We start from the raw sequence: 21,137 nt of genomic DNA on the forward strand, positions 1-21,137 counted from the left end.
GAAGATGTAGATCATATTATGGATGGTCACTGGAGCACATTGTTATAATTACCAACCACCAAAATTATCTCTATGCAAAGCGCAGTGACTATTACAACTTTTCCTTTTACATGAAAAACAGAAGACGCCCAACTTTTTTAATTACATATGGATTCGCTCTGCCCCCTGATTGCTCATACACAGTGAAGCAGAACAATGCATATGTGACATGAACTTTTCTGGACTCTTTCTTTTTTTATTATTATTTTATTTTATTTTTTTCTTGATGGGTTGTGAGGGACAAGGGCTTCTTTTGTTTTGTTTCTGTATATTTATGGAAATCTTAATGGTGCAAATGGTTAATAAAAAAAAGTCTGACTTAAGCAAGAACAAAGCGCATGATAACAATATAACTGTCATAGTCACCATAAAGTCATATTTCATTGAAGCGAAATAACAAATAGTTGATTAAAAACTTAAAGTAGAACTGTGCTTTCAGCAAACTATCACAAGTGTGTCATGTACTCCTAGGAGATGTGGGTTTAGGCAAACTTTACGTACTGTGAATCCCAGGACTTTATTTCCTTTGGCGCTGAAGAGGTTGTCGACTTTGTATGCTGGTTAGAGACATGCAGTGCCATCTCACAGCTGCTCCTGACCAACTCATTCTCTCTCTATGTAATATAAAATAGGACAAAATAGGAGTAAGAAACGTCCAAATTGAAACAAGGTAAATTTATTAATACATAAACAAAAACATAATATAACGGACTGGGATCAAATAGTGACGGCTACCAATGTCCGGACACACAGGAAACATAAATGGGCAAGTACATAAAGTGCTTAGTGCATACTGTAAGTAAGGGAATACAGGGCTTAAACCGTATAACACCGCAGCAGCGGTGGAACCAAATGTGCGCACAATCAATGGAGCCCCCGTTCCCTCCTCTCAACCTTGCTTACCCATAATGTGACTGAGGCCGGACATGCGCCACGCCAGCACCGACGCGTGTTTCGCTCAGCTTTTTCAAGGTGCGGTAGTGTGCTATAGAATGGGCCACGTATAAATACCTCCTTTTCAGGTGTCCATGATTGCGGCGCATGTGACCGGAAACCCGCGCCGGGTATTGCATCACTTCCGGCAGGGCCAGATGACGACTGCGTGTCAGCTGGACCGTCGCCCACAAAAGTGCTGACACGCACGCGTCACCGCCCAGCGCCTTCAGCGATGCCCCGGACCACGCAATCCGGAGACATGCGCACACAGGACTACAAAGAAATAAAGCCGGGTACGTGTACCCCGGAAATAAAGTGAATACAGTGCAATAAAGTGCCAATGGATCAGAGAATATACCGATAAATGACATCACAAATATATACAACGGACAATAAGTGCAAAATTATATATGAAACAACAATTACAGTAACGTAACACTGATGATATTACATAACATATTATAATATAAAGTAGTGCACAGTATGTGATTCCCAATCTTGGCCGGGTGATAAAATACATTGGAGGCAGAGATGGTTTCAACATTGGCCCAAGGCAGAATTCAATTGCTTCACACATGATGGTATAATAAACTTGATCACTAAAAAACTAAAAAAACAAAGATACAAGAAAAAATAATAAATAAATAAATAAATAGAAGCAACACAGAAAAAATTATAAAAACACACAAACATGCAAAACGGTAAATCGGGATACATTCTTCACAAAAAAGAACTAAAACTAATTTGCTCATTGAGACCTGCAGGCGTGACCGTGTCTAATATAGCGATCCACATGCATTCCCTCTGAGCAAGCACACGCTTCATGTCACCACCCCTAATGCCAGACTGTACTCGGTCAATCCCCCATGCTTGAAAGCCAGCTGAATTGCATTTATGTTTGAGACGAAAATGCTTAGGAATCGTTTTAAGGGAATTGACATCAGCCACATCACGAGCCGCCTCGATGTCCCTCACGTGCTCGCGAATGCGAACACGCAATTCACGTGACGTTAGGCCCACGTATATGAGTCCACACGGACAAACCGCATAGTAGACCACATACGTGGTACTGCAAGTGATGTGGTCTCTGATGTCGTATTCCCTAAGCCCGTCTGATGACTTAAACAGTCTAGCACGCTTGAGATTCCTGCACGCTAAACAGTCTCCGCATGGAAAGAACCCTGTTCTAATTGTGCCCGTCCCAAATGGTCTAGGGGTTCTTGCCACATAGTGGCTTTTAACAAGCATGTCTTTAAGGTTATTACTTTTCCTGGCAGTCATAAGGGGACGTTGTGGAAGACATCTCCTCAAAATAGGATCGGTGGTAAGAACCGACCAGTGTTTGTTCAGTATTGACCTCATCAGATCCCATTTATGATTATATGTAGAGATAAATCTCAGTTCTCCATCAGTACCATCCCTTCCCATAGTGTCTTTCCTTCTCCTATTCACCAGCAGATCATCCCTCAAAGACCGCTTAGCTCTCATATATCCCCTCTTGATAATACGTTTACTATACCCCCTTTCCACGAATCTCTCCCCAAGGTCCACAGCCTGTCTCTCAAAAAGCGTGTCCGTAGTACAAATCCTCCTAGCTCTGAGGAATTGCCCCACGGGAATGGACCTAAGTGTGGAACGCGGATGTGAGGAGGAGGCATGCAAGAGGGCATTCACAGATGTCTCCTTGCGATATAGGTCCGTATGTATAAGACCATCCTCCTGTACCTTAAGGGTAATGTCCAAGAATGAGATTTCCTTATGATGGTAGACATACGTGAGTCGTATGTTGGAGTCGTTGTGGTTTAGCTCCGCCATAAAATTAAGTAAATCACTAATGGGGCCCTGCCATATAAACAGCACATCATCGATGTATCTATACCACCCCACAATTTGGGGGGCGGCATGTGTATCTATACCACCCCCCAAATTGTGGGGTGGTATAGATACATCGATGATGTGCTGTTTATATGGCAGGGCCCCATTAGTGATTTACGTAATTTTATGGCGGAGCTAAACCACAACGACTCCAACATACGATTCACGTATGTCTACCATCATAAGGAAATCTCATTCTTGGACATTACCCTTAAGGTACAGGAGGATGGTCTTTTACATACGGACCTATATCGCAAGGAGACATCTGTGAATGCCCTCTTGCATGCTTCCTCCTCACATCCGCGTTCCACACTTAGGTCCATTCCCGTGGGGCAATTCCTCAGAGCTAGGAGGATTTGTACTACGGACACGCTTTTTGAGAGACAGGCTGTGGACCTTGGGGAGAGATTCGTGGAAAGGGGGTATAGTAAACGTATTATCAAGAGGGGATATATGAGAGCTAAGCGGTCTTTGAAGGATGATCTGCTGGTGAATAGGAGAAGGAAAGACACTATGGGAAGGGATGGTACTGATGGAGAACTGAGATTTATCTCTACATATAATCATAAATGGGATCTGATGAGGTCAATACTGAACAAACACTGGTCGGTTCTTAACACCGATCCTATTTTGAGGAGATGTCTTCCACAACGTCCCCTTATGACTGCCAGGAAAAGTAATAACCTTAAAGACATGCTTGTTAAAAGCCACTATGTGGCAAGAACCCCTAGACCATTTGGGACGGGCACAATTAGAACAGGGTTCTTTCCATGCGGAGACTGTTTAGCGTGCAGGAATCTCAAGCGTGCTAGACTGTTTAAGTCATCAGACGGGCTTAGGGAATACGACATCAGAGACCACATCACTTGCAGTACCACGTATGTGGTCTACTATGCGGTTTGTCCGTGTGGACTCATATACGTGGGCCTAACGTCACGTGAATTGCGTGTTCGCATTCGCGAGCACGTGAGGGACATCGAGGCGGCTCGTGATGTGGCTGATGTCAATTCCCTTAAAACGATTCCTAAGCATTTTCGTCTCAAACATAAATGCAATTCAGCTGGCTTTCAAGCATGGGGGATTGACCGAGTACAGTCTGGCATTAGGGGTGGTGACATGATGCGTGTGCTTGCTCAGAGGGAATGCAGGTGGATCGCTATATTAGACACGGTCACGCCTGCAGGTCTCAATGAGCAAATTAGTTTTAGTTCTTTTTTGTGAAGAATGTATCCCGATTTACCGTTTTGCATGTTTGTGTGTTTTTATAATTTTTTCTGTGTTGCTTCTATTTATTTATTTATTATTTTTTCTTGTATCTTTGTTTTTTTAGTTTTTTAGTGATCAAGTTTATTATACCATCATGTGTGAAGCAATTGAATTCTGCCTTGGGCCAATGTTGAAACCATCTCTGCCTCCAATGTATTTTATCACCCGGCCAAGATTGGGAATCACATACTGTGCACTACTTTATATTATAAAATGTTATGTAATATCATCAGTGTTACGTTACTGTAATTGTTGTTTCATATATAATTTTGCACTTATTGTCCGTTGTATATATTTGTGATGTCATTTATCGGTATATTCTCTGATCCATTGGCACTTTATTGCACTGTATTCACTTTATTTCCGGGGTACACGTACCCGGCTTTATTACTTTGTAGTCCTGTGTGCGCATGTCTCCGGATTGCGTGGTCCGGGGCATCGCTGAAGGCGCTGGGCGGTGACGCGTGCGTGTCAGCACTTTTGTGGGCGACGGTCCAGCTGACACGCAGTCGTCATCTGGCCCTGCCGGAAGTGATGCAATACCCGGCGCGGGTTTCCGGTCACATGCGCCGCAATCATGGACACCTGAAGAGGAGGTATTTATACGTGGCCCATTCTATAGCACACTACCACACCTTGAAAAAGCTGAGCGAAACGCGCGTCGGTGCTGGCGTGGCGCATGTCCGGCCTCAGTCACATTATGGGTAAGCAAGGTTGAGAGGAGGGAACGGGGGCTCCATTGATTGTGCGCACATTTGGTTCCACCGCTGCTGCGGTGTTATACGGTTTAAGCCCTGTATTCCCTTACTTACAGTATGCACTAAGCACTTTATGTACTTGCCCATTTATGTTTCCTGTGTGTCCGGACATTGGTAGCCGTCACTATTTGATCCCAGTCCGTTATATTATGTTTTTGTTTATGTATTAATAAATTTACCTTGTTTCAATTTGGAGGTTTCTTACTCCTATTTTGTCCTATTTTGTTTATAGTCATTTATTAGGAGTGTCCTTGAGGTACACTTATATTTGGACATCCACATGGGGATTAGTCTTTGTAGTACCTTATTGTATATTTGGCCCTTGGTGGTCTTGTTTTCATCTCTCTATGTAATACCTGGCCAGACTTTCTCATACCTACATGTGAAAGTTTTACTTCTTGGCTTGCTGGAGTTGGTGTGCTGAAGTTGAAGTTCGTAGATGCTGCTGGAGATTGTTGTTCTTTGCTTTGTTTTGGGGTGTATGCTTTCTCTATTATCTCTTTTCCCATTTGGTTTGTACCTTCCTATCCTTCCCTTTAGGCTATGTGCACACGTTGCGGATTAGGCTTAGGAATTTCTGGTGTGGATTCTGCCTCTCCTGGCAGAAAACGCACCTGCGGATTTGTCGCGTTTTTTTGTGCGGTTCTGCAGCATTTTTTGTGCGTTTTTGCTGCGGTTTTCTTGCAATTTTGTTGTGTTTTTTACCCCTGTGGTTTTCGATAATGGAATGAGTACAAAAACGCTGCAGAGTCACAAAAAAGTGACATGCTACTTCTTTTAAACCGCAGCGTTTCCCCAGCAGATTTTCCGCAAAGTGTGCACAGCATTTTTTTTTTCTCATTGATTTACATTGTGCTGAAAATCAATTGCGGATCTGCAGCGTTTCTGCACTGCAAAAAACGCTGCGGATCCGCAGAGAATCCGCAACGTGTGCACATACCCTTATTCCTCTCTACCATTGTGAGTGTTTTTGTATGTAATTTGCTTTTCATTATCCTTTTTTGTCTTGCATGTATATACTCTAACATATCAGTCCTAAGCTTCCTGGGGGAGGGGACAGCTTAGGACATTAACGGGACCTTAGTAAGGTTGGAGACTCGAGCCTCTCTACCACTTTAAGAGTAGTCCCAGGGACAGGAATAGTTAGGGTCTCACTTCCAGGGACAGGAATAGTTAGGGTCTCACTTCCAGGGACAGTTTGAGGCCCCCTCACCTTACCAAAGAGCATCTGTGGAGACACGCTCTCCCTTTTAACGGCTTAACGCTACTCAGATAACAGAGGGTGAGGGTAAAACAGTGTGGCAATGTTTATTGAACCACAAAATAGGCAGATAACAAATAGAACAGTCCCAGCACAGTACCCAAGATGGTGCACATTACAGAGACTCACCCCTCCGCTGACCCACCGGAATAATGGCAGATGTTACGTCAGAGCTCCCAGGGTCACTACTCCACCTGTGGGACACACAGAGAGGAGGTAACAACAAGCGTAGGAAGATGACAGTCCATTGAGTCCATACAAGGTACAAGGCCAGTTGACATGGGAGTCACAAACTGGCTTATCCACACATCTCCGTGGAGCCAGGACACCAGCGGTTTCCAATTCTGGCTTTCTCCAAACGTATCCATGTTCCAGAGCTGGTCAATGGAGCATTCTTCCAACTGGAGCCGAAAACCCCTTGGTTGTTTCCTGTAGAATTATAGATTTGTGTCCCTAGTGATGGTACCATGATATTGGCTGATGTCCAGTCTCTGGTCCTTTGGATGTAAATGTCTTGGCAGAATTTCTGGCTGTCTCTCTCTGTCTCTCAGTCTCTTTATACAGAGGCATGTAACATATTTTTAAATTTACCCTGTCCTTCAATCCACCCTCACAGATAAGGGAAAAAATGGTGACCAAGTCTCCTTGAGTATGTAATCTATTTGCATAGATTTTCCACCTCTCTTTTAAAAATCAACAAAGTATCTGGGTTAGACAATGTATAATTAACATATCAGTAAACCTCACTGTTCATCAAGGATAAGAGCACAATATGTTATATGAAATATCAGCTTACAAGTCAATGTTCCAGGCTTACATAAACAAAAGTCTGTTTTCTTGCCAACCAGAAATCAACACTTAATTCCAAAAGCCAACATACAGATAAAAAGTAAATTCTTCTTGGTTTGCCAAACATAGGCGTCTGAGTAATGAAGATATAATCCAGTTTCTCCCCAGCATCATAGCATTACATTTTCACAGGCCCCGCATTTTATTTTTTTTATAAAACTGTCCTTATTAAACAATAAATAAAGGGTACATAGATTATTCAGCAGCATTAGAAAAGATTTGACAAATAGTTTTATAGTACTTTGAACATTAGACAGTGTATTATAACTATAACCAACTCCTCCCCCCTCCCAGGCACACATACACACCTTCATAGCACAATATCATTCGAGCCAAACAGTAGTTCTGCCGTCCATTTGCTCTCTCATGTACCAGTCTGTAAATTGGAAGGAACCATGAATCACCTGGCGTATAGATAATTTCTGGGTATTAATAAAAGAAGACCATGTAAGGAAAAACCGTTCAGTGTATTTTACTTTATTCAGTATGGATTCTATCCAGTCCATCTTTAAGAGATAGGCTACCTTCAAAGTAATTAAGCTCAAAGAAGGAGTATTATTTTGTGCCCATAAATGAAGAATACTTTTGCGGGTGGCTGCCGCCCAGATGAATAAAATGTGGCGCTGTTGAACAGAAAGCCTCCCCAACTGATCTTGTGGGAGAATGTTGAATATTGTCCACTCCGGAGAAAGATAAATATACACCAAAAGTATTAGTGAGATGGTGCAAGAGTGTATCCCAAACCTCCCGTATTTTTGGAGAGTCCCAGAAGCAATGAAAAATATCAGCTGGAGAATGTAAGCATTTAGGGCAGGGAAAATCACCTGAGGGGAACATTTTAGATTTAACCTCTGGGGAGATATATGCTCTATGGAATATCATGACTCATGGTTGTGTAACTATCATATGGTGAGGCCGCCGTCACACTTGCGAGTTTTACGGACGTAAGAGCGCAGAAAATACGTCCGTAAAACTCGCAAAACAAACGGCACAATTATTCTCTATGCCCCTGCTCCTATCTGCCGTATTTTACTGATCAGTATTATACGGCTTTCTACGGCCGTAGAAAATCGCAGCATGCTGCGTTTGTCACCGTATTGCGCAAAAAAAATCGCCAATGAAAGTCTATGGAAGCCCCAAAAATACGGATTACACACTGACCAGCAGTGTGACTTGCGAGAAATACGCAGCGGTGTTAGAGAGAAAAGCCAGTAATTCATTGCGGTGTACAGTAAAATCACACTGACAGCTTACAGTAGAATAGGTAGAATAAATGTGTACACATAGAATAGGTATATATATATATATATATATATAATCAGTGAGACACATATATGTATACATATTATTACTTCATACAGCGCTAGATAGCTTTAAAGCCGGTAATTCAATTACCGGCTTTTGCTATCTCCTTCCTAAACCCGACATGATATGAGACATGGTTTACATACAGTAAACCATCTCATATCCCCTTTTTTTTGCATATTCCGCACTACTAATGTTAGTAGTGTGTATATGCAAAATTTGGCCGTTCTAGCTATTAAAGGGTTAAATTGCGGAAAAAATTGGCGTGGGCTCCCGCGCAATTTTCTCCGCCAGAGTAGTAAAGCCAGTGACTGAGGGCAGATATTAATAGCCTGGAGAGGGTCCATGGTTATTGGCCCCCCCCCTGGCTAAAAACATCTGCCCCCAGCCACCCCAGAAAAGGCACATCTGGAAGATGCGCCTATTCTGGCACTTGGCCACTCTCTTCCCATTCCCGTATAGCGGTGGGATATGGGGTAATGAAGGGTTAATGCCACCTTGCTATTGTAAGGTGACATTAAGCCAAATTAATAATGGAGAGGCGTCAATTATGACACCTATCCATTATTAATCCAATACTAGTAAAGGGTTAAAAAAACACAAACACATTATTAAAAATTATTTTAATGAAATAAACACAAAGGTTGTTGTAATATTTTATTCAATGCCCAATCCAGTCACTGAAGACCCTCGTTCTGTAACAAAAAAAAAAAAAAACAACAATATCCTTACCTTCCGAAGATCTGTAATGTCCAACGATGTAAATCCATCTGAAGGGGTTAAAATATTTTGCAGCCACGAGCTTTGCTAATGCATTGTTGTTTGTGGCTGCAAAACCCCGGAGAATGAAGGTAAAGTAGGTCAATGACCTATATTTACATTCATTTGCGGTGAGGCGCCCTCTGCTGGTTGTTCCTAGATCGTGGGAACTTTCCTAGAAAGCTCCCAGGCTCGAGTTCATAAGAGGCGCCCTCTGCTGGTTGTCCTCATGCCATACGGATTACATACGGAGGATGCCATGCGCAAAATACGCTGACTGTTATGTTTGCTAATGACAGGTGTTATGAAGGCAATCCAGAAACACAGTGTGCTTAGCGATCAGAGCGCACACAGTGATCTGACAAATACCCAAAAATACAAGAACGAGCTCTGAGACGTGGAAACTCTGTAGACTGCACACCTGATCCTATCCTAAACACAACTAAAAGCGGCTGTGGATAGCGCCTAACAACTACCTAGGCAACTCGGCACAGCCTAAGAAACTAGCTAGCCTGAAGATAGAAAAATAGGCCTGACTTGCCCCAGAGAAATTCCCCAAAGGAAAAGGCAGCCCCCCACATATAATGACTGTGAGTAAGATGAAAAGACAAAACGTAGGGATGAAATAGATTCAGCAAAGTGGGGCCCGATATTCTAGGACAGAGCGAGGACAGTAAAGCGAACTTTGCAGTCTACAAAAAACCCTAAAGCAAAACCACGCAAAGGGTGCAAAAAAAAAACCCACCGTGCCGAACTAACGGCACGGTGGTACACCCTTTGCGTCTCAGAGCTTCCAGCAAAACAAAAGACAAGCTGGACAGAAAAAAAGCAACAAAAAAGCAAAAAGCACTTAGCTATACAGAGCAGCAGGTCACAGGAACAATCAGGAGAAGCTCAGATCCAACACTGAAACATTGACAAGGAGCAAGGATAGCAGCATCAGGCGGAGTTAAGTAATGAAGCAGTTAACGAGCTCACCAGAACACCTGAGGGAGGAGCTCAGAAGCTGCAGTACCACTTGTGACCACAGGAGTGAATTCAGCCACAGAATTCACAACAGTACCCCCCCCTTGAAGAGGGGTCACCGAACCCTCACCAGAGCCCCCAGGCCGACCAGGATGAGCCGCATGAAAGGCACGAACAAGATCGGAAGCATGAACATCAGAGGCAAAAACCCAGGAATTATCTTCCTGAGCATAACCCTTCCATTTAACCAGATACTGGAGTTTCCGTCTAGAAACACGAGAATCCAAAATCTTCTCCACAATATACTCCAATTCCCCCTCCACCAAAACCGGGGCAGGAGGCTCAACAGATGGAACCATAGGTGCCACGTATCTCCGCAACAACGACCTATGGAATACATTATGTATGGAAAAGGAGTCTGGGAGGGTGAAACGAAAAGACACAGGATTGAGAACCTCAGAAATCCTATACGGACCAATAAAACAAGGTTTAAATTTAGGAGAGGAAACCTTCATAGGAATATGACGAGAAGATAACCAAACCAGATCCCCAACACGAAGTCGGGGACCCACACGGCGTCTGCGATTAGCGAAAAGTTGAGCTTTCTCCTAGGACAAGATCAAATTGTCCACTACCTGAGTCCAGATCTGCTGCAACCTATCCACCACAGAATCCACACCAGGACAGTCCGAAGACTCAACCTGTCCTGAAGAGAAACGAGGATGGAACCCAGAATTGCAAAAAAATGGAGAAACCAAGGTAGCCGAGCTGGCCCGATTATTAAGGGCGAACTCAGCCAACGGCAAAAAGGACACCCAATCATCCTGGTCTGCAGAAACAAAACATCTCAGATATGTTTCCAAGGTCTGATTGGTTCGTTCGGTCTGGCCATTAGTCTGAGGATGGAAAGCCGAGGAAAAGGATAGGTCAATGCCCATCCTACCACAAAAGGCTCGCCAAAACCTTGAAACAAACTGGGAACCTCTGTCAGAAACAATATTCTCAGGAATGCCATGCAACCGAACCACATGCTGAAAGAACAAAGGTACCAAATCAGAGGAGGAAGGCAATTTAGCCAAGGGCACCAGATGGACCATTTTAGAAAAGCGATCACAGACCACCCAAATGACTGACATCTTTTGAGAAACGGGAAGGTCAGAAATGAAATCCATCGAAATATGTGTCCAAGGCCTCTTTGGGACCGGCAAGGGCAAAAGCAACCCACTGGCACGAGAACAGCAGGGCTTAGCCCTAGCACAAATCCCACAGGACTGCACAAAAGTACGTACATCCCGTGACAGAGATGGCCACCAGAAGGATCTAGCCACTAACTCTCTGGTACCAAAGATTCCAGGATGACCAGCCAACACCGAACAATGAAGTTCAGAGATAAGTCTATTAGTCCACCTATCAGGGACGAACAGTTTCTCTGCTGGACAACGATCAGGTTTATTCGCCTGAAATTTTTGCAGCACCCGCCGCAAATCAGGGGAGATGGCAGACACAATGACTCCTTCCTTGAGGATACCCGCTGGCTCAGATAAACCCGGAGAGTCGGGCACAAAACTCCTAGACAGAGCATCAGCCTTCACATTTTTAGAGCCCGGAAGGTACGAAATCACAAAGTCGAAGCGGGCAAAAAATAACGACCAACGGGCCTGTCTAGGATTCAAGCGCTTGGCAGACTCGAGATAAGTCAAGTTCTTATGATCAGTCAATACCACCACGCGATGCTTAGCTCCTTCAAGCCAATGACGCCACTCCTCGAATGCCCACTTCATGGCCAGCAACTCTCGATTGCCCACATCATAATTACGCTCAGCGGGCGAAAACTTCCTGGAAAAGAAAGCACATGGTTTCATCACTGAGCAATCAGAACCTCTCTGTGACAAAACCGCCCCTGCTCCAATCTCAGAAGCATCAACCTCGACCTGGAACGGAAGAGAAACATCTGGCTGACACAACACAGGGGCAGAACAAAAACGACGCTTCAACTCCTGAAAAGCTTCCACAGCAGCAGAAGACCAATTAACCAAATCAGCACCCTTCTTGGTCAAATCGGTCAATGGTTTGGCAATGCTAGAAAATTACAGATGAAGCGACGATAAAAATTAGCAAAGCCCAGGAACTTTTGCAGACTTTTCAGAGATGTCGGCTGAATCCAATCCTGGATGGCTTGGACCTTAACTGGATCCATCTCGATAGTAGAAGGGGTAAAGATGAACCCCAAAAATGAAACTTTCTGCACACCGAAGAGACACTTTGATCCCTTCACAAACAAAGAGTTAGCACGCAGGACCTGAAAAACCATTCTGACCTGCTTCACATGAGACTCCCAATCATCTGAGAAGATCAAATGTCATCCAAGTAAACAATCAGGAATTTATCCAGATACTCACGGAAGATGTCATGCATAAAAGACTGAAACACAGATGGAGCATTGGCAAGTCCGAACGGCATCACTAGATACTCAAAATGACCCTCGGGCGTATTGAATGCAGTTTTCCATTCATCTCCTTGCCTGATTCTCACCAGATTATACGCACCACGAAGATCTATCTTAGTGAACCAACTAGCCCCCTTAATCCGAGCAAACAAGTCAGATAACAATGGCAAGGGATACTGAAATTTAACAGTGATCTTATTAAGAAGGCGGTAATCAATACACGGTCTCAGCGAACCATCCTTCTTGGCTACAAAGAAGAACCCTGCTCCCAGTGGTGATGACGATGGGCGAATATGTCCCTTCTCCAGGGATTCCTTCACATAACTGCGCATAGCGGCGTGTTCGGGCACGGATAAATTAAATAATCGACCTTTAGGGAATTTACTACCAGGAATCAAATTGATAGCACAATCACAATCCCTATGCGGAGGTAGAGCATCGGACTTGGGCTCTTCAAATACATCCTGATAATCAGACAAGAACTCTGGGACCTCAGAAGGGGTGGATGACGAAATCGACAAAAATGGAACATCACCATGTACCCCCTGACAACCCCAGCTGGATACCGACATGGAATTCCAATCCAATACTGGATTATGGGTTTGTAGCCATGGCAACCCCAACACGACCACATCATGCAGATTATGCAACACCAGAAAGCGAATAACTTCCTGATGTGCAGGAGCCATGCACATGGTCAGCTGGGCCCAGTATTGAGGTTTATTCTTGGCCAAAGGTGTAGCATCAATTCCTCTCAATGGAATAGGACACCGCAAAGGCTCCAAGAAAAACCCACAACGTTTAGCATAATCCAAATCCATCAGATTCAGGGCAGCGCCCGAATCCACAAACGCCATGACAGAAAACGACGACAAAGAGCATATCAAGGTAATGGACAGAAGGAATTTGGACTGTACAGTACCAATGACGGCAGACCTAGCGGACCGCTTAGTGCGCTTAGGACAATCAGAAATAGCATGAGTGGAATCACCACAGTAGAAACACAGACCATTCAGACGTCTGTATTCCTGCCGTTCAACTCTAGTCATAGTCCTATCGCACTGCATAGGCTCAGGTTTAACCTCAGGCAGTACCGCCAAATGGTGCACAGATTTACGCTCGCGCAAGCGTCGACCGATCTGAATGGCCAAAGACAAAGACTCATTCAAACCAGCAGGCATAGGAAATCCCACCATGACATCCTTAAGAGCCTCAGAGAGACCCTTTCTGAACAAAGCTGCCAGCGCAGATTCATTCCACTGAGTGATTACTGACCATTTCCTAAATTTCTGACAATATACTTCTATATCATCCTGACCCTGGCACAAAGCCAGCAAATTTTTCTCAGCCTGATCCACTGAATTAGGCTCATCGTACAGCAATCCGAGCGCCAGGAAAAACGCATCGACACTACTCAATGCAGGGTCTCCTGGCGCAAGAGAAAATGCCCAGTCTTGAGGGTCGCCGCGCAAAAAAGAAATAATAATCAAAACCTGTTGAATAGGATTACCAGAAGAATGAGGTTTCAAGGCCAGAAATAGCTTACAATTATTTTTGAAACTTAGAAACTTAGTTCTATCTCCAAAAAACAAATCAGGAATAGGAATTCTTGGTTCTAACATAGATTTCTGATCAATAGTATCTTGAATTTTTTGTACATTTATAACGAGATTATCCATTGAAGAGCACAGACCCTGAATATCCATGTCCACACCTGTGTCCAGAATCACCCAAATGTCTAGGGGAAAAAAAAAAAGTGAACACAGAGCTGAGAAAAAAAAAAAAAATGATGTCAGAACTTTTTCTTTCCCTCTATTGAGAATCATTAGTTAGGGCTCCTTGTACTGTTATGTTTGCTAATGACAGGTGTTATGAAGGCAATCCAGAAACACAGTGTGCTTAGCGATCAGAGCGCACACAGTGATCTGACAAATACCCAAAAATACAAGAACGAGCTCTGAGACGTGGAAACTCTGTAGACTGCACACCTGATCCTATCCTAAACACAACTAAAAGCGGCTGTGGATAGCGCCTAACAACTACCTAGGCAACTCGGCACAGCCTAAGAAACTAGCTAGCCTGAAGATAGAAAAATAGGCCTGACTTGCCCCAGAGAAATTCCCCAAAGGAAAAGGCAGCCCCCCACATATAATGACTGTGAGTAAGATGAAAAGACAAAACGTAGGGATGAAATAGATTCAGCAAAATGGGGCCCGATATTCTAGGACAGAGCGAGGACAGTAAAGCGAACTTTGCAGTCTACAAAAAACCCTAAAGCAAAACCACGCAAAGGGGGCAAAAAAAAAAAACCCACCGTGCCGAACTAACGGCACGGCGGTACACCCTTTGCGTCTCAGAGCTTCCAGCAAAACAAAAGACAAGCTGGACAGAAAAAAAGCAACAAAAAAGCAAAAAGCACTTAGCTATACAGAGCAGCAGGTCACAGGAACAATCAGGAGAAGCTCAGATCCAACACTGAAACATTGACAAGGAGCAAGGATAGCAGCATCAGGCGGAGTTAAGTAATGAAGCAGTTAACGAGCTCACCAGAACACCTGAGGGAGGAGCTCAGAAGCTGCAGTACCACTTGTGACCACAGGAGTGAATTCAGCCACAGAATTCACAACAGCTGACACACCCTGCCTACGGAGGAGCTACGGACCACTTTTTGGGGGACTTTTCAGCGTATTATGGCCGTAATATACGGACAGTATTGTCTTACGCCATGTGTGACGCTGGCCTGACAGAGTTAATACGTAATGTGGCTTTCAAGAGGTCTTTTACCTGACAGTTGGTTGAGATACCCATCTCCCTGGGCCCAGTGAAGAGTTTGACCACTGTATGGAAAGTTTCAATGACTTGTATACAAAACTCAGAGTAATTCGCCACATGGGCTTTAATGAAGATTAAGTTTAGAACTTTAACGTCATCCAGTATATTACGCAGTACCGAGCCTACATAATGTCTAGCTTGAGTAATAGTACAGTTATCTCCCGCCAGGATTGGGTACTTTAAAGACAGTGTCTTCCAAAGTAAGAGGACATTTATTGTCCACCAACCAGTCACAAACCAGTCTACATCCATTATTCTCAAGCACACGATAGATGGGAGGTGGCCTGTTATGATTAGGCAATTCAGTACCACAGTGGACATAGAGGTCAGAGCACATACAGTGACCTGACAATAACCCAAAAACATAGAACGAGCTCTGAGACGTGGGAACTCTGTTGACCGCAATCCCTAATCCTCTCCAACAAACACTAGAGGCAGCCGTGGATTGCGCCTAACGCTCCCTATGCAACTCGGCACAGCCTGAGAAACTAGCTAGCCTGAAGATAGAAAAAAAAGCCTACCTTGCCTCAGAGAAAACCCCAAAGGAAAAGGCAGCCCCCCACATATAATGACTGTGAGTTAAGATGAAAAGACAAACGTAGAGATGAAATAGATTTAGCAAAGTGAGGCCCGACTTTCTGAACAGAGCGAGGATAGGAAAGGAAACTATGCGGTCAACACAAAACCCTAAAAACCACACAAAGGGGGCAAAAAGACCCTCCGTACCGAAGTAGCGGCACGGAGGTACACCCTCTGCGTCCCAGAGCTTCCAGCAAACAAATAGATAAGCTGGACAGAAAAAAACAAACAAAATAGCAAAGGAAAACTTAGCTATGCAGAGCAGCAGGCCACAGGAACGATCCAGGAGGAAAACAAGTCCAATACTGGAACATTGACAGGAAGCCAGGATCAAAGCACCAGGTGGAGTTAAGTAGAGCAGCACCCAACGACCTCACCACATCACCTGAGGGAGGAAACTTAGAAGCCGCAGTACCACTTCCCTCCACCAACGGAAGCTCACAGAGAGAATCAGCAGAAGTACCACTTGTGACCACAGGAGGGAGCTCTGCCACAGAATTCACAACAGTACCCTCCCCTTGAGGAGGGGTCACCGAACCCTCACCAGAGCCCCCAGGCCGACCAGGATGAGCCACATGAAAGGCACGAACAAGATCGGGAGCATGGACATCAGAGGCAAAGACCCAGGAATTATCTTCCTGAGCATAACCCTTCCACTTAACCAGATACTGGAGTTTCCGTCTTGAAACACGAGAATCCAAAATCTTCTCCACAATATACTCCAACTCCCCCTCCACCAAAACCGGGGCAGGAGGGTCAACAGATGGAACCATAGGTGCCACGTATCTCCGCAACAATGACCTATGGAATACGTTATGTATGAAAAAAGAATCTGGAAGGGTCAGACGAAAAGACACAGGATTAAGAACCTCAGAAATCCTATACGGACCAATGAAACGAGGTTTAAACTTAGGAGAGGAAACCTTCATAGGAATATGACGAGAAGATAACCAAACCAGATCCCCAACACGAAGTCGGGGACCCACACAGCGTCTGCGATTAGCAAAACGTTGAGCCTTCTCCTGGGACAAGGTCAAATTGTCCACTACATGAGTCCAAATCTGCTGCAACCTGTCCACCACAGTATCCACACCAGGACAGTCCGAAGACTCAACCTGTCCTGACGAGAAACGAGGATGGAACCCAGAGTTGCAGAAAAATGGCGAAACCAAGGTAGCCGAGCTGGCCCGATTATTAAGGGCGAACTCAGCCAAAGGCAAAAAGGACACCCAGTCATCCTGATCAGCAGAAACAAAACATCTCAGATATGTTTCCAAGGTCTGATTGGTTCGTTCGGTCTGGCCATTAGTCTGAGGATGGAAAGCCAAGGAAAAAGACAAGTCAATGCCCATCCTACCACAAAAAGCTCGCCAAAACCTCGAAACAAACTGGGAACCTCTGTCAGAAACGATATTCTCTGGAATGCCATGTAAACGAACCACATGCTGGAAGAACAATGGCACCAAATCAGAGGAGGAAGGCAATTTAGACAAGGGTACCAAATGGACCATCTTAGAGAAGCGATCACAGACCACCCAAATGACTGACATCTTTTGAGAGACGGGGAGATCTGAAATAAAATCCATAGAGATATGTGTCCAAGGCCTCTTCGGGACCGGCAAGGGCAAAAGCAACCCACTGGCACGAGAACAGCAGGGCTTAGCCCGAGCACAAATCCCACAGGACTGCACAAAAGTACGCACATCCCGCGACAGGGATGGCCACCAAAAGGATCTAGCCACTAACTCTCTGGTACCAAAGATTCCAGGATGACCAGCCAAGACCGAACAATGAACCTCAGAGATAACTTTATTCGTCCACCTATCAGGGACAAACCGTTTCTCCGCTGGACAACGATCAGGTTTATTAGCCTGAAATTTTTGCAGCACTCGCCGCAAATCAGGGGAGATGGCAGACAGAATTACTCCTTCCTTGAGGATACCCGCCGGCTCAGACAAACCCGGAGAGTCGGGCACAAAACTCCTAGACAGAGCATCCGCCTTCACATTTTTAGAGCCCGGAAGGTACGAAATCACAAAGTCAAAACGGGCAAAAAACAGCGACCAACGAGCCTGTCTAGGATTCAACCGCTTGGCAGACTCGAGATAAGTCAAGTTCTTATGATCAGTCAATACCACCACGCGATGCTTAGCTCCTTCAAGCCAATGACGCCACTCCTCGAATGCCCACTTCATGGCCAGCAACTCTCGGTTGCCCACATCATAATTTCGCTCAGCAGGCGAAAACTTCCTGGAAAAGAAGGCGCACGGTTTCATCACTGAGCAATCAGAACCTCTCTGCGACAAAACAGCCCCTGCTCCAATCTCAGAAGCATCAACCTCGACCTGAAATGGAAGCGAAACATCTGGTTGACACAACACAGGGGCAGAAGAAAAACGACGCTTCAACTCTTGAAAAGCTTCCACAGCAGCAGAAGACCAATTGACCACATCAGCACCCTTCTTGGTCAAATCGGTCAATGGTTTAGCAATACTAGAAAAATTGCAGATGAAGCGACGATAAAAATTAGCAAAGCCCAGGAACTTTTGCAGACTTTTCAGAGATGTCAGCTGAGTCCAATCATGGATGGCTTGGACCTTAACAGGATCCATCTCGATAGTAGATGGGGAAAAGATGAACCCCAAAAATGAAACCTTCTGGACACCAAAGAGACACTTTGATCCCTTCACAAACAAAGAATTAGCACGCAGGACCTGAAAAACCGTTCTGACCTGCTTCACATGAGACTCCCAATCATCCGAGAAGATCAAAATGTCATCCAAATACACAATCAGGAATTTATCCAGGTACTCTCGGAAGATGTCATGCATAAAGGACTGAAACACTGATGGAGCATTGGCAAGTCCGAATGGCATTACTAGATACTCAAAATGGCCCTCGGGCGTATTAAATGCAGTTTTCCATTCATCGCCTCGCTTAATACGCACAAGATTATACGCCCCACGAAGATCTATCTCGGTGAACCAACTAGCCTCCTTAATCCGAGCAAACAAATCAGATAACAACGGCAAGGGGTACTGAAATTTGACCGTGATCTTATTAAGAAGGCGGTAATCTATACAAGGTCTCAGCGAACCATCCTTCTTGGCTACAAAAAAGAACCCTGCTCCTAATGGCGATGATGACGGGCGAATATGCCCCTTCTCCAGGGACTCCTTCACATAACTGCGCATAGCGGCGTGCTCAGGCACAGATAAATTAAACAATCGGCCTTTTGGGAACTTACTACCAGGAATCAAATTGATAGCACAATCACAATCCCTATGCGGAGGTAGGGCATCGGACTTGGGCTCATCAAATACATCCCGGTAATCAGACAAGAACTCTGGAACCTCAGAAGGGGTGGATGACGAAATTGACAGAAATGGAACATCACCATGTACCCCCTGACAACCCCAGCTGGACACCGACATGGATTTCCAATCTAATACTGGATTATGGACTTGTAGCCATGGCAACCTCAACACGACCACATCATGCAGATTATGCAACACCAGAAAGCGAATAACCTCCTGATGTGCAGGAGCCATGCACATGGTCAGCTGGGTCCAGTACTGAGGCTTATTCTTGGCCAAAGGCGTAGCATCAATTCCTCTCAATGGAATAGGACACTGCAAGGGCTCCAAGAAAAACCCACAACGCTTAGCATACTCCAAGTCCATCAAATTCAGGGCAGCGCCTGAATCCACAAATGCCATGACAGAATACGATGACAAAGAGCAGATCAAGGTAACGGACAGAAGAAATTTTGACTGTACCGTACCAATGGTGGCAGACCTAGCGAACCGCTTAGTGCGCTTAGGACAATCAGAGATAGCATGAGTGGAATCACCACAATAGAAACACAGCCCATTCAGACGTCTGTGTTCTTGCCGTTCAATTCTGGTCAAAGTCCTATCGCACTGCATAGGCTCAGGTTTAAGCTCAGGTAATACCGCCAAATGGTGCACAGATTTACGCTCACGCAAGCGTCGACCAATCTGAATGGCCAAAGACATAGACTCATTCAAACCAGCAGGCATAGGAAATCCCACCATGACATCCTCAAGGGCTTCAGAGAGACCCTTTCTGAACATAGCTGCCAGCGCAGATTCATTCCATAGAGTGAGCACGGACCACTTTCTAAATTTCTGACAATATAACTCTATCTCATCCTGACCCTGACAAAGAGCCAGCAAAATTTTTTTCTGCCTGATCCACTGAATTAGGTTCATCGTACAGCAATCCGAGCGCCAGGAAAAACGCATCGATATTACTTAATGCAGGATCTCCTGGCGCAAGAGAAAATGCCCAGTCCTGAGGGTCGCCACGCAAAAAAGAAATAATGATCAAAACCTGTTGAACTGGATCACCAGAGGAGCGAGGTTTCAAGGCCAGAAATAGTTTACAATTATTTTTGAAACTCAGAAACTTAGTTCTATCTCCAAAAAACAAATCAGGAATAGGAATTCTTGGTTCTAACATAGATTTCTGATCAATAGTGTCTTGAATCTTTTGTACTCTTGCCGAGAGCTGATCCACACATGAAGACAGACTTCTAATGTCCATTGCTACACCTGTGTCCTGAACCACCCAAATGTCTAGGGGGAAAAAAAGGCAAAACACAGTGCAGAGAAAAAAAAAATGGTCTCAGAACTTCTTTTTTCCCTCTATTGAGAATCATTAGTACTTTTGGCTTCCTGTACTGTTATGATTAGGCAATTCAGTACCACAGTGGACATAGAGGCCAGAGCACATACAGTGACCTGACAATAACCCAAAAACATAGAACGAGCTCTGAGACGTGGGAACTCTGTTGACCGCAATCCCTAATCCTCTCCAACAAACACTAGAGGCAGCCGTGGATTGCGCCTAACGCTCCCTATGCAACTCGGCACAGCCTGAGAAACTAGCTAGCCTGAAGATAGAAAAAAAAGCCTACCTTGTCTCAGAGAAAACCCCAAAGGAAAAGGCAGCCCCCCACATATAATGACTGTGAGTTAAGATGAAAAGACAAACGTAGAGATGAAATAGATTTAGCAAAGTGAGGCCCGACTTTCTGAACAGAGCGAGGATAGGAAAGGAAACTATGCGGTCAACACAAAACCCTAAAAACCACGCAAAGGGGGCAAAAAGACCCTCCGTACCGAACTAACAGCACGGAGGTACACCCTCTGCGTCCCAGAGCTTCCAGCAAACAAATAGATAAGCTGGACAGAAAAAAACAAACAAAATAGCAAAGGAAAACTTAGCTATGCAGAGCAGC

The 21,137-nt window shown here is 44.7% G+C and overlaps 1 protein-coding gene across 1 annotated transcript in view; it reads left to right on the forward strand.

The window, feature by feature from the left end:
* The window catches only part of LOC138663166 (zinc finger protein 271-like), an 82,458-nt gene that overhangs the window by 16,710 nt on the left and 44,611 nt on the right, over nucleotides 1-21,137 (forward strand). The window lies entirely within an intron of this gene.

The sequence above is a fragment of the Ranitomeya imitator genome, chromosome 2, assembly GCF_032444005.1.
Source record: "Ranitomeya imitator isolate aRanImi1 chromosome 2, aRanImi1.pri, whole genome shotgun sequence".
In the NCBI taxonomy this organism is placed as follows: domain Eukaryota; kingdom Metazoa; phylum Chordata; class Amphibia; order Anura; family Dendrobatidae; genus Ranitomeya; species Ranitomeya imitator.